The following is a 15,515-nucleotide window of genomic DNA, read 5'->3' on the forward strand; positions in this document are numbered from 1 at the left end:
CTGGGGCCTGTGACCAGTGCTGGACTGCACTCCTCTCTCACCCTGGTACAACAGACCTTTCTTGTCGACCTTCCAAGTTCTCTTGGATTAGAAATTTGTTTCGTTCCGTTTTTTGTTTGCTTCTGCTGCTCTAGAATTTATTTAAAGTCGTATTTTTAAAGATATTTAGAAGAGTTTGGGGGAGAGCTCAGATATGTCCCTGCCTTCACTCTGTCATCTTGACTCCACATCCCCGTTCATAGAAATTATTAAAGAGTACATGACTGTACATACTCCACAATAATGACTCCATTTTGTTTTCAACCACTACATTGTGCTTTTCAGCTTGGAAGTATCCACATTCATTAGTCTGTTTTCTTATTAATATAACTGCTTGAATATATCACTTCCTAACTATTAAAGTATCAAATCTCTGCCCTCACACCATGTAATTGAAACCAATCATATTACTTTGTAAACAACTGCATATTATGCTATTTAAAGTCTTAAATAGTTTGTTCTGTAATCCTTTGGGGAACTAACTCATGGTTTTTACCAAATTGTTGCTTTCCTTGCTAACTGGTTAACTAAGACTCAAGTCCTAATTCATTTCTTTTACAAAGTTCTTCTCAAGTTTTCCTGAATTCATAGCTCATGAATCTGGAGTTTGGAGGAATCTAAGAAGTCATCTACTCTAGTCCCCTTATTTTCAGATCAGGAGACTTAGGCCCAACAAAGTTAAGTGACTTGTCCAATGTCTCCAAGACATTGAGTATCAGAGGCAGAATCTGAGCCCTATTTTCTAACTCCAAAGTCAATGCTCTTTCTACATTCATTATTTTTATTTTTCAATACCATTTCTTCATATTCATACACCATAATTTGTTTAAACATCCCTTAATTGATGGGCACCAATTTGGCTTATAGGTTTTGCTACTACAAAAGACATCACTAATTTTATATATATGTTTGTGTGTGTATGTGTGTGTGCATACACACTGTAGTGATATAATATCATATTACGTGATATAATATTAATATATCATATTAGTATATGTAACATAGCTATATGTAATATGACATTATATATAATATATTATCACCTAATTATATATTACAGGATTATATTAATATAGTATATAATTAGTGCATTATATACTATATTAATACACTATGCTATAATATTATAGTTATGTACATAAACACACATACATCTCTTTTTGACTTCTCTGAAATATATACGTAGTAGGTAGGTATCGATGGACCAAAGGGTATATATAGATTAGTGACATTTTTTTGGTATGTCTCCGGTTATTAATAACAAAAATCCAGAGAAGTCTAAAAAGGACTTTATGCTTGTTTGAGACAGTAGAGAAAAGTGTTAGTGTACAGAAACTTTCTCCAGGATTCATAGTAAGTTACAGAAAACAAATTCCAGAAGTGGCCAGTCATGGCATAAAGGAAGACAAAATTGAAAGAAAACAGGTTGTCCCTAGAAGCACAGGAGAGACGGAAGTCAAGATAACTAGTTTGGACTGCAAAACCTGGACAACACAATGGTAGGAACTTCATGTTCCCTGACCTGCCAATCGGCACTTGATTTGTTAGGGGGATATAGAAAATTATTATATTCAATGATTTTTACATTTTTTAATTTAAAAAATAGTACTACTTGCATTTGGTATAACAAATTATTTTAAGGAAAGCTGAAGTTAGACTGACGAAGTAACACTGTAAATAGAGAGCTACTTTGGATTTAGCTAAATGTTTGCATTCTATCCAACAACCAATATTCACAAGGCACCTCCCAGATACAATAGGTTTTGTAAAAAGCTGGAAAATTTCAAGTACACTCAGTCTATATTGAAAGAAAGCAAACATTTTATGGACACTTTCTATGTTGTGACCTTTACTCTTTACCTCTTTTTGTATCCTCAGGAGTTAGCTCAGTGCCTGGTGCATAGAAGGAGATTAATAAGTTGACTGATAATCTACAAAATATTGAATTGTCAAGGACCTGAAGAAATGAAATCCATCTATCTATCCCCCAAGTTAAGTAGCAGACAAAGTTATGTATGTAATGCACCAGTGGCCGATGAAGCATATTTTGCTTTGCAAAATTATGAGGAGGATAAGTTGAAGCATAAGTGAATCTTTTCCAGAAAAAAATAGATTAAAATAGACTTTTCTGTGTGTGTACAGAGTACTTGTGTAGTAGCAAGACAGTATGTCAGAAGATGATGGGGGAATAAAATGAATCATGGCTGGAAGCCACCTTGACGTAAGGAGGCATTCATCAATCAGTACCTGCTTGCTCCAGGGCAAGAGCTCTGAAGCTGAAAAGGAAAAGTCTTTCAGGGCATGTACTGGCCTAGGTGCCCAGCAAAAAAATGGCAGGAAAGTAAGAGTAGCATAGTTGGAACATCTATCTGGATATAGTGGACCACACCTGAGGCAATTACCAGTCAGGACCTTGAGGCCCCAGGGTCTGTGTTCCAGAGCTGAAAGGGTTAGGTTTTGTAGGGCATGATCTTTGGTGCAGGCAGCAAGGCAGCTGGCCTGCAGTATATACATGATTCCTCTAAATGCTTGTCTATAAGTAATATGCAACTTCAAATACATTTATGTATGATTAAATTAGTATAAATGTACAAAAATAACTATAATCAAAATGTCAAATTCAAAAGCCTTTCAATTTAGAAGAAAAGTTATTAAACTGAATTTGCAGTATGGAGACCCTCATAAGATGATAAATGATTTGTACTTTGTAATTAACAATTAACTTTTTAGTGTCCTATTAGTGGATTATAATATGAAATCTCAAATGAAATTTCATATTTAAAAGATTTGCTTCTGGTGTGAGCAATGGTCACATGCAATATTCATTTGTGAATTATCCAATCTTCATGTCTCATTACACAAGGTAAGTATATAATTGCCTCCAAAAATAACATAATTGGTTTTAACCTTAAGAAAATTATATAAAATGTGAGCATAGAACTTTTAATATGTCTCTAAATTTGGCTATAGGAAAAAAAATCCACTCTGAGGACAATTAAACTGATGTTTTTGAGGTTTTACAATTTTTGAAGATTCCACAAATTCATTATGAAGCAAAGTTGATAGCTTGGAACACAACTTTTTTTAAACAGATGTGCAATGTGGTGGTGCAGGAACACATAGGAGAAGCATTCAGGAATAACAAACCCCCAAAGCCATGCTACCCTATCATTAACAGTTTTCCCGTGGCTCATTATCTTTCCCTGTTTCCAAGATAAATGCCTCTGCAAAAGCACTGCGATGAGCTAACCTTAAGAAACAATAGCTCTGAAGCTGTGCTTCTCCTTGGTTTTATCTTCTGATTAGAAAGCACCAGAGTTAGAGAGAACCTAATGCAATTTTCAAGGCTATTTGTTGTAGCAGCTACTCAATGCCTTTATAGCTCAGCTGCCCTTATGGACAAAAAAGTCTGTATTTCCTAATTTACCTTATATTTTTGCATGTCTTATACTTAAACATTAATACCCCATAAATCCTTATTGTTACACAGAAAATAGGCAGTTTTGAAAGTGACCACTATCATCTATGAAGGAGTGAAAAACTTATTTTCCAGCTATAGCTCCAGAAGCAAGTGGAAATTTTTGAATTTGTAGCCACAAATTTATGGAGTGAGAAAGATTGAGTGAATGAAGACAGCCAATCTGGTGAATTTAGGCTTTGACACTGCTCTTTGTGTCAAATTATTTTAATTGGTTATATTCATTGGATAATCTTTGTTTGTATTGTTCTTTGTGGATGAAGTCTAAGTATTTTATTTTTTCCTTAAGATGGGAAAAAAAATCTCTGCTGAGATTTCAGGATGGGATTTTTTTGGAGGGGTGCTAGGCAATGGGGTTAAGTGACTTGCCCAGGGTCACCCAGCTAGCGAGTGTTTTGTGTCTGAGGCTGGATTTGAACTCAGGTTTTCCTGAATCCAGGGCCATTGCTCTATCCACTGCATCACCTAGCTGCCCCCAAGATGGAATTTTTCAAGTAACATTTCAACTCAAAATATTGTCTACAAATAAGATTTACATGGTTTCAAGTGATTTGGGAGCTGGGTTTCAACAGTAATGCCTGGGATTCAAGACTAAAATCAAATGGGGCTTATAGCTTTACTTAGAAACATGCAGAAAAGTCTCTTCCCTTTGGTGCTGTAAGAGGCATATCTGGACACAGATACTATAATATCATAGCATGATCAGGAGAATATTCATGGATAGATTAAACTTGAGATAGACCTTGAATAGCAAAAATTATAGTAGTATAAAATTTAAATTAATTATTTTAATTTAATTAATTAAAATTATAGTAATGTAATAATAATTATAATAATTTCAATAATAAAGCACCTTATTAATGGTCTAATAATGTTTAAACATCATTAATTTAATTAATGTATTATATCTGTAAGAATGACTTCGTACTATTTGCCAGTACCAAAACCACATTAAACAGCTCCTTCATCTCTTAGATTCTTTCTTAAATGATATCAGTATTTCTCTCAATAAATGTAAAACCTTTTATGTGAAAAGGCTTTGCACTTGAATCTAGAAGTCAAATTGAACCAATGAAAATAATACCAGATGTCTTGGTCTCCTCTAGGCAAGACACACTGTACATAAAGCTAAAAGAAAGAAAGTTTTGACTGAATTTGTTAAGAGACTTACTGGCATCTAGAAATCAAAGATCAATGGAGTAATATGTTTTAAAGTAACAAATACCCATATAATAGTAGTCTTCAAATCCTTAATAGTAGCTAGCTACTTTATTCTTCTCTCAAAATTTTCTGTCCTCTGGGCTAACCTTCTCTATTCCTTTAGTTTGGTCTTTTGTGACATGATTTTGAGTCTCTCTTAAAGTCCTGATGTGGCCCTCTTCCAGATATGCTTTTGTTTGTTAATGTAATTTCTGAAATGTAGTGCCCATAATTGAACAAAATATTCTAGATGAGGTTAACCAGGGCAGAATACAGGAAGACTACAACTTCCAAAGTACTGGATGCTCTACTTCTATTCATGTAATGGGGATAACGTTAGCTTTTTTGCTTGCCAATGTATACTTTTCATTAATAATGAGTTTGCATTCTTCTAAAACCCCTGAGCTATTTTCCCCTATGAAATGTTTTTCAGCTATACTTCCTCCATCTTGTACTTAAGAAATTGACTTTTAAACTTCATTTGTCTCTATTATATTACATATTTATTAGTCTTGGTCCACTTTTACCACCCTATCAACGTTCTTCTGTATGTCATTTCCAGTAGTCATTCACATCTTCTGAAAACATGATATGCATAACATGCACAATTCATCCAAGCCATTGATAGGAATATTGACTGAAGCAGAACCAAAATCAGAGCCCTGTGGAACTTCTCAACTTCTCTATATTGGGATATTACTCAGATTTGCTTTCAATTTTTTGCTATTATGTAGCAACCAGGAGTCAGGCAAACCTGAGTTCAAATCTGGCATTAGACATGTATATATACATATACACATATGCATATGTATGTGTATATGTAATATATGTAAATGAATATGCATGTGTGTATGTATATAAGTATACATGTGCATTTCTGTGTGTATATATACATGCACATATATGTATATTGTATATATTATACATAGTTATTTTAGTGAGGCTCAAAGTAATATACATACATCTATATGTATATCACACACACACACACACACACACACACACACACACACACTACTTTAAGCCTATCTACCAAGCCTAAAAATTCTGTATCACCAAAAAAGAGGTGTCGTCTCTGTATACATCCTGGACCAAATTTTTCTCTAAGTTCTCCATAATGTTTGACTTTTAACAGAATTCAAAAGACAGGAAAATTATACCTTGAATCTTTAATATTTTAATGAGAATGAAAAACCTATATAGTATGTTTATGACAAATAAACTTTATCATGAAATGTCTTTCATAATAAACTTTCCTGGCCTAAATAATACCCTGATTCATAGGTGGAATTAGTGAGATAACTTTGGCAAGCAGAAAGAATATGAAAAAATTATAACACATTAACCTTGCTTCCTAGCCTTTAGCAAAACAGATGTTTAAAATTCAGGAAAAAAAATGAGCAGGATGATACAGAGACTTTGGAAGGGAATATTGATTGAGAGAGATTGAAGTCTCTTCAGAAATGTAATTCTGACAATATATGGCAAGCCTTTGTTATATCATTGGTTTGGAAATTCTGACAGTGTAACTGTGAATAATTCCAAGGCTGAAAATAATGAGAGATCTCTAAAGAAAACAATATGGCTACACAGTTAACAATTTGTATTAAGTTTATATTTTAAAAGGATATGTCCAAAAGATGTACGCACTATTATGCTATTGTATTGGAACTGCTCTGGTTGTGTTTTCCACAGTCATGAGATGCTAATAGGAAAAGAAAAATGTTGTCAGCTATATTTGAAACAAGAAGGTAAACAATAGAATTACCATTTAGGGAAGATGGTATAAAGTTTTAAGACAACAAATGGAAAGGAGAGTTGTACCAAATTTTTCCTTTCCTCTTTTGTTTCCATGTTTTTCACCAAGGGGAACAATCTTCAGATGGCAGAAAGGCCATAACATACATCATTAAGAAAGAATTAAAGAAAGAATATAATGAGTGAACTTAGTTCCTTCAGGAAAATTCATGCATCCAAAGATTGTATGCTCATAACAAAAGCTTTATTAATTTTAACCTGGAGTGAACCCTTTATTGGTAAATCACAGGACTCTGGCCCTGTTACTATCCTGTTCAGAATTTTTGTTAATAACTTTGACTAAAATATAGAAGGGATACTAAACAAATCTGTAGATAATAAAAAAAAACCCTGCAAGGAAAAGCTAACATGTAGAATGACAGAATCAAGATTAAAATTGGGTTCAGTATACTGAAATGGGAGGAAACCCACGAAATGAAATTTAACAGTTATTAGATGCACAGAAATTTCTTCATTTTAGTTTTGGAAAAAGTTGCTGTGATTTAACCACTTTAATATAAGAGGACAACAAGGCTCATTAAAAAAATCAGGAAGTTTTAATTGACAAAAACAAACCAACAATGTTGATGTTGTATTAAATATTTAAACCTATAACGCATACTTAGTCTGTCTAGGTTAATGGATACATTGGTTTAAGGCAGGGGTTCTTAACATTTCTATATCATGGAATTTTTTTGGAATGTTTTTAAATGCATAATATAAAATACATAAGATTATGAAGTGAATCCATTATATCAAAATAAAGATATAATTTTCTCCCCATCCAAATTTTAGATCCCAAGATTCTACTTAGAGTATTCTAGACATAAAAGTTTTAAAAGAACATCAATCTGTAGAATATCTACATGGAGCTAACTGGAATGATGAGAGATCTTGAAACCATGACATATGAAAAATGACCAAGTATATATCTGAGACATCAGTGAGGCAACCTAGGATAATAGAAAGATAATTGAAGTTACACTGACATACTTGGGATAATGAGACTTGAGTTCAAATCCTGGCTTCGCCACTTTATTCATTTGTGATCTTGGACAGGTCACTTGATCTCAAGTGGTCTCAAGATTCCTTATCTATAAATGAAGGGTTAGACAAAGATACCATCCTAGGTACCTTCTACATCTATGCTCCCAAGATATTTATTTTCAAGAAATCAAATTACAGAATACTCCTGGAATCAGTACCAATCTAAACTTATATCCCTTACTATTCCTTCATTCATACATACATACATAAATATTTGTATACACATATATATGGCACAGTAAAATAGTGATTGCTCACAATGATTATTAATAGGTTTCATTATATTCATTTTACTGTTTACTAAGTCAAGGAAGTAGTTAATGTATTTTAGAACAATTTTCTTCAAAATCTCCACTAAAATCCTTTCCCATTGCCTAAAAATGGCATGGAGGTGATCTTGGGTTATCAAAAGCCATTCTTTTTTTTTTTTGTGAGGGCAATTGAGGTTAAATGACTTGTCTAGAGTCCCACAGCTAGTGAGTGTTATGTGTCTAAGGCAAGATTTGAACTCAGGTCCTCCTGACTCCAGGGCCAGTGCTCTTAAAAGCCATTCTTGCAGAATGGAATCTCTGAGAGATTTTGTCAACCAAGGAAGCTGTCAAGTAGAAGCCTAGAGATGTTATTGAAGGACTGTTTGTTTTAAATCTTCATCAACAAGCATTTATTAAATGCTGACTGTGTGCAGACACTGTGTCAAGATGCCAGAGATACAAAGAAAAAATAAAAACACTGTAAGTGACCTCAAGGACCTCACATTGACAACATACAAATGATCATGTGCATATAAGTTATATACAGTATAAATAAGAAAAAAAATCTAAGAGAGAAGGTACAAGTCAGGTTTTTTTTTTGGAAGGGGGAGATGACTTTAAAGGCCCCCTACAGAAGGTGGCATTTGAGCAGAGTCTTGAAGAAACCAGGGACCTCAGGAGGCAGAGTAGGATGAATAGTGTTCCAGACATGGAAAACAGTGAAAAGACATAGTGTTGGAAGATGGAGTGTCATGTGTTAAGAACAGGAGGAGTGACAGTGTTAGTAAATGGTAGAATACATGGATGGGAGTAACTGGAAGGGTAGAAAGCAGTCAGCTTGTGAAGAGCTTTAAAAGTCAAACAGAGGATTTTTATATTTGATCCTGGAGGTACTATTAGAGTTTATTGAGTAGGGGGTAGGGGAAGTGACATGGTCAGATTTGCACTTTAGGAAGATCAGTTTGGTAGTTGAGTGGAGGATGGAGTGGAGTGAGGAGAGACTTGAAAAAATCAGTTAATGTAGATGAATAGAGTACAGTCAGTTAATTGTTACTGTTATTTTCAAAAAGGATCAATGGCACCATGGGTGGTGTCTTGACATGTATGTGAATTGAATTTAAGTGAGGCAGAGATGTACAAAGTCATCAGCCTTACTTTCCCTGAGTCATTGAATTCCAGTGGCAGGACAAAAATCAAGACAACTAGCAATGGTTTGGGATGCAGTAGATGACCTTGGCATCTTTGATTCCTGACCAAGCTCTAAGCACTGCACAGCACTTGTTTCCACTGCCTTCCTGGCTGTTGGAACAAATTGTTTTCATCTGCCCATTCTACTGGAATGGTTACAGTTAGCTAATATAGAAAGGCTTATCACCAAAGGGCTGGCTACTGGGTAATGACTTTTATAAAAATTTATGAGACCATTCACTTAAGAGTATAGAGTTTGCAATCTCTATTAGAGGAGGGTAACCATTTTGAGGAAATCACAGACCTTTGAAGTATTTAATCAAAAACAATGAGCTGTTCAAAATGTTTTGGTGCTTAAAATGTTAAACTTTATATAGCAACCTCTCTTATTGGAACACCTAATTTTCTGAATATATCAGATAATTGACTTGTTACTGCATTTCTCTTTTGTCCTGGATAACCACTGTATGATTTTCTTTCATTTCCTTAGAGATAAACAAAGAAGACATATTCATGTACAATCATATAACTCTCTAAATGTGTATTTTCAAAGCATAGTCAGAATTGTTACCCTTGTCATTTGGAAAAGATGAGAAAAAATAATCATCTGGTCTAGTGCACATAAAATTGAATGGATGCACTTAGTTGATGAAGCATTTCCAAAGGGAATGAGCAGAATATTCAATGGTCAGGGCATTTTGAATGACAGAGTTGCAGTACTGGCTTCTTTGCCAAGTCAAAGGAAAATAGGAGGAGAGTCCATGAAAATCAGGCCATAGGCTTTTGGGCTGAATGGGTCTGAAAACTTTGATCATTTCCCAGAATCATAGAACTTTAAAGTTGAAAGGCACCTCAGAGCTTATCTTGTCCATCTCTTCCTGAAGCACCATACTATATCCTAGATAAATCATTATTTAGCCTACACTTAAACAATGTCTCCTGGAGGCAGAGATAGGACATTCACTACATCCCAAGAGAGGATTTTCAATTTTTGGACAGCTGTTATTATTTTTTCAAAATGTTTCTTTATGTTAAGCTGAAATCTGTCTCTATGTGGCATCTACCTCTTATTTCTTGCTTTATCACCTGGGGCCAAGGAGAATATATTTAATCTTTTTCTCATGAGATTATCTTTTAAATATTTGAAGATAGTTACCATTTCTTCTTCTTCTTCTTCTTTTTTTTTTTTTTACCATTTCCTTCTCCAGCCTAAGCATCCTCTTTATTTATTTATTTGATCTTCTGTGGAAGTTACATGGAAAGAAATGGAAAAGAATAGCATAAGGCAAAAAATTTTGTCTAGATTGCAATCTGCACCAGCCAATGTCATCAATGAGTCAAAAATATTTCAAAGCTAGTATAGATCTGCTTTGACCAACAAGCATATTATGTGGGTGTGTATATACATACACATGCAAACACATTTGTTTGTTTATTTTAAGGGACTTAACCAAAATTATCTTAAGTACTTTACCTTTCACACAAAATGGTTGTTTGTAATTGTTGTCTTTGTATATCAATTTTAATAGTAGTTTTATATTAAGTAGAAGATAATATTATGAGTTAATTATTCAAAATTATTAAAACTATATTATGTGCTAAACCTTATAAAAACTGAAATATAAGATGGGCCCTTTGTCCTCAAAATGCCTACAGTATAGCCAGAGAGGGAAGACAAATATAAACAATACACGAACAATATGAAATAGCATATCAGTATATATTTAAGTGCTAAATTGTTTCACATATAATATTAGTGTTCTCCTCTCTGGCCACTCTCCTTATCTGTATTGTCTTCTTCTATTGTAATTATAGTCATCTTAATGGCAGGGAATCTTCCTTGCTTGCTGAACACCATGCCAGGCACATAGTAATTAATAAATGTTTTTCATTCATTCATACCTACATTCATTTATTCACAGAAGAGGAATGTTAGTGATGGTTGGAATTCTCAATGCAAACTTTATAAAATAGTATGAGTCTTGATCTAGACCATGAAGGATGGGAGAGACGAGAGAAGTTGAGAGATAATATGAAAGAAGATAAAGAGGTATGGATGATCATGGCAGACTTGAGGGGTAACAAGATACCTTACTAGACTGGAAAGTTAATGTTGTTGAATACTGGACAAAAAGGAAAACATAGAATTACAGAATATTTGGAAGTGCCTTAGAAGTTGGCCTCATCCAATTTTTTCATTTAACATAAAATTACTTTAGGCTACTTAGAAAGTTAGTGATGGGGGTAGCCATAGAATATTTTTGAGAAGAGCAACAAAGTGAAAGTAGTGCTAATAGCAGCAGTTTATGTAGCACTTTAAGATTTGCAAAGCACTTTATATACATTATGCCATTGGAGGGGAAATAGAATTAAGTTAGTTCATTTGGGAGTATTAAAGTAATCTAGATGCATGGGCAAAAACCAAAATTTATTTCATTTTCAGAGAATAAAGTGAAAGGACTTAGTTGACTGAAGGAAGAGAGGTGCCCCCAAAAGACTTCAAGATGCCTAACTTGTATAACTCAGGAGACTGTTGATAATTATAAGAAAAATGAAAGTTCATAAATCATAGAACACGAGCAGTAGAAGGGCCTTCAGATTTTACCTAGTCCACTCCCTCTCATTCAATCCATGGAGAAACTGAATCCCCAGAGAAGTAAAATATTTCCTAAGATCACATAAATAATGTGTCAGAGCCAGGATCCAAGCCTTGCTTTTTTGATTTCAACTCTAGTGCTCTCTTCATTACATTTTGCTTCCTTGGAAGGGGCAGCCTAGTTTTAGAGAATATGATGCATTTCAATTAGGATATGTAGAGTTGAAAATGGTAGCTAGCTATATAAGCAGAAATATTCAGTAGTAGTTGTAGTAACAATAGTTAACATTTAGTGTTTCAAAATTTGCAAAGTACTTTATATATATAAATATATATTTTCTCATTTGATCCTCACAACAATCTGTGTGGTATTATTATTATTTTCATTTTACAGATGAAAAAAACTGAAGCAGAAGGCGTCTAAGCTAGCTAGAGGCCTCTAGCTAGCACAGTAGGCAAGTGACTTAAACTCTGTTTGCCTCAATTTCCTCAAATGTAAAATGGAATAGTAATAACATCTACCTCCCAAGGTTGTTGTAAATATCAGATGAGATAATATAATGAGGTGCTTAGCACAGTGCTTATAGTGCTTAAAAATACCTGTTTCCTTCCTTATTCCTGAGAGTTGTCCATGATCATACGGCTAATAAATATTTGGGGCAGAATTTTAACCCAGGTCTTTATGACTCCAATTCTTCCAAATTTTATTCACCATATCTCCTAACATTATAGAATTTGGAGATACAGACACAAAACAAGATGAAAAATGCTAGGATTTTTAGTGAAAAATTCCATCTTAGACCCACTGACAGATCAGAAAAATCAATATACTAGAAAGACTGTGTGAAAAGTGTATTATACAACCGTGAAGATCATTCAGTGTATCTCCAAGAGCCACTCTGAAGTGACAGGTTGAAGAGAGGGATACCTCTTTGGAAGGACATTTGTTCATCTTGGGCAGAGAATTGTCCCTTTTTTCCCAATGATATTTCAAAGGAAAACAAGAGAACAAATAAAATTGTGTTTTATCACTTTCATTCCCATGAGATCAATTAATTGAACAATCCATCAACAAATATTGATTAAGTGATGACTATGTACCTGAAAGTTAGCTAGGCAATGGGAATACAGATACGATAAATAAAACAATTTCTATTCTCAAGGATTCTATTGGGGGAGACAGTATGCATATATAAATGTATACAACATAAAGTATACTATATACACAAAGTATACTCCAATACATACAAAATAAATACATCATCATTTTATGGGTAGGAAGACATCAGCCAGGGAAACAGGAAGGGTGGATTTAGAACATGGATCTTGAACTGAGTTTTGAAGGAAAAAAGAATTCTAAGAGGTGGATCTATACTTCCTTTTCTGTGAGATGGAAATAGGAATTAAAAAATGGTGCCTAAGTGTATTACATATTTATATTATAATTCTTCAAAGAGTCATGAATTCATTGGTCCAGGTTGTGCCTCCACCAATTCATCATCCCCCACCTGCATTCATCTAATAGATAGTATTTCTGAAGTATTGCAGGCCTAGAAGGTTGGCAACAGGAAACTTGTTTTGTTAGATACTGATTTTAAAATGTTGTCTATTCACTAGGGGTAAAATAAGAGACAGGGGTAGAATAAGTGTCACTGCTTTTGAAATGGTTATTGCTATCTTAATTGGTCACTATATTTTAAATTGGTTAATTTCTCCACTAAAGTTTTCATCCAGTGCCTCACTTGGGTTCTGGAAGGCTGTACCATTGGACCACAAGCTTTGCTAGCAATTTGATTTATTTTTTAACAAATAAGATAGCCTTGTTATTGTTTTTTTTCACAAACATTTCCTAGCATTCTCATGTGAAAGGTCTGACATTACTCTTTGCTGTTGAAATGCTTTTCTAAGAGCTAGAGGAGTATCTCAATTCTGATTCTATACTGAAAATATTGCCAGTTTATTGTTGTTGTTAGTTAGTTTTTAAAGAATAAATGTATCAGCCATGATCCCAATATTGCAATTAATTTTTTAAAATCCATTTCAATACAGTTTTCTATATAGAAAATGTTGGAAAGCTTAAAGTCGATGGTAAAGGCAACAACCATTATTTCTAGTAAAATAAATTTGCCTTCTTGGGAATAAACTTCATTTAATAAAAAGATGAGGCAGAAGATGTTTAAAATACATAAATTCTCGGAAATAAAAATATTTTGCTCTTATACCATTAGTCCTTTAAGGAACTCAAAGTACTTTATGATATTTTATTCCTTACCCCTCAACCCCTCTTTCACAGATAAGCAAATTGAATCTTTGAGATAGCAGGTGAATTATCCAGCATCCCCTAGCCAGCTAGACTGGAACTTGGTCCCTAGTTATCCCAATACTTATGAAAGTTTATGCTTTAATATTTGATATCCTTTTGCTATTTACATGTGATCCCCCTTGATATAAGGAAGACTTTTTCAAACAGTTCTATGTTTCTGTAGGAACTCCCTATTATTACCTAGAATAATTTAAATTTTGCTCACTGTCTTCCTTAGAGTACACAAATTCTCTCACCCTGGCAACTGGCCAGTTGCCATGGCATCAGAAATATCCATGCTCCCAAATCAGGAGGCATGGTATAATAATCTTGTAACCATCCTACCCTGGTACACTGTTTTTGAAGCTCCAAGCCATCTCTATGGCAGATTAAGGATAACCTCAGCAGAGGTGAGTAGGGGCAGAACATCTTGAATTGTGTGAAGAAATTAAACTCTAAAGTTAGAGCTGGAAAGGCTCTTAAACCTCTAGTTTAACTTCATCATTTTACAGATGAGGAAACTTAGGCCCAGAGAGAGCAAGTAGGGCAGAGTTGACATAAGAATGTAAGGCATTTCAGCAAGACACCACCACACCAACCTGAGCTTTTGGTTCAGGCAAACCTCCATGTCAGACTTTCCCCAATCTGTTGTATCTACAAGATCATGTCTTGCTTTAATTGATCCAGTGTGAATTTAGATTTATATGAAATAACAATTAGAAGACAGTTATTCATTTTTACAAAGGGATTCATGTTGATTCCTTTTAGAAAGAAGCTTGTTGAGTTCATTAAAAATAATACAATTTTCAAAGCACTAATTCACAACCTTTCAAAATACATTTGCATATAAAGTGAGGTGATATTAATGCTATGTTGAACTTTTGAAAAAATAGGTTGCAGGACTGTGGTATATAATGATTTTCAGGTGGTAACATTCCTACTTCACAAGTAGGGAAGAACTTAAAAAGAATGATTACTCTTATGTTCTCAGACTCAAAGATGTCAGAATAGCAGAAAACAGTGTAGCAAGCTCACTCCCAAAATGCCTCCAAAAAGACCTAGAAAATGTACCAGACCAAATCCTGATGGGCTAATTCAAGAAAAAGTCACAGTGAGACATTTTTCCAATACAGGTTGTCACAGAGAGATAGAAAGTTCTTTGGACACTAGGGATGGGGTCTCACCATGAACAGTGAGCAGATCACTCAAAGCCCCAAGAGATACTGTGTACTAGGGTAGGAGGAGGCCCCAGATTCATAAGGGATACTTATAAGGGACATGTGTCAACTAGTAGCTTTGTCACCTACTACCTACTTCCAGGTTACAGAGCCAGTGTAGATGGAGGAGGGGGAAAGAGTGGCTTCAGGCACTAAGCAGCATATTGAGGGAGAAAGACATCCAGAGGAAAGCAGCAGTGATGTATAGCAGAGACTGGTCTTAGTTCCTGCTTCCAGTATAGCATGAGGATGAATGAACAAACAAAAATAATCCCATCATAAAAAGCTATTATGGTGACAGAGATGCTCAAGACACAAAACTAGAATAATAGAATGACTCCAAAGCATCTACAACAAAACCTCAAAGGAAAATACAGCTTGGGCATCAAGTCAACTGAAA

The sequence above is a fragment of the Vombatus ursinus genome, unplaced genomic scaffold (assembly GCF_900497805.2).
Source record: "Vombatus ursinus unplaced genomic scaffold, bare-nosed wombat genome assembly UNPS02014821.1, whole genome shotgun sequence".
NCBI lineage: Eukaryota > Metazoa > Chordata > Mammalia > Diprotodontia > Vombatidae > Vombatus > Vombatus ursinus.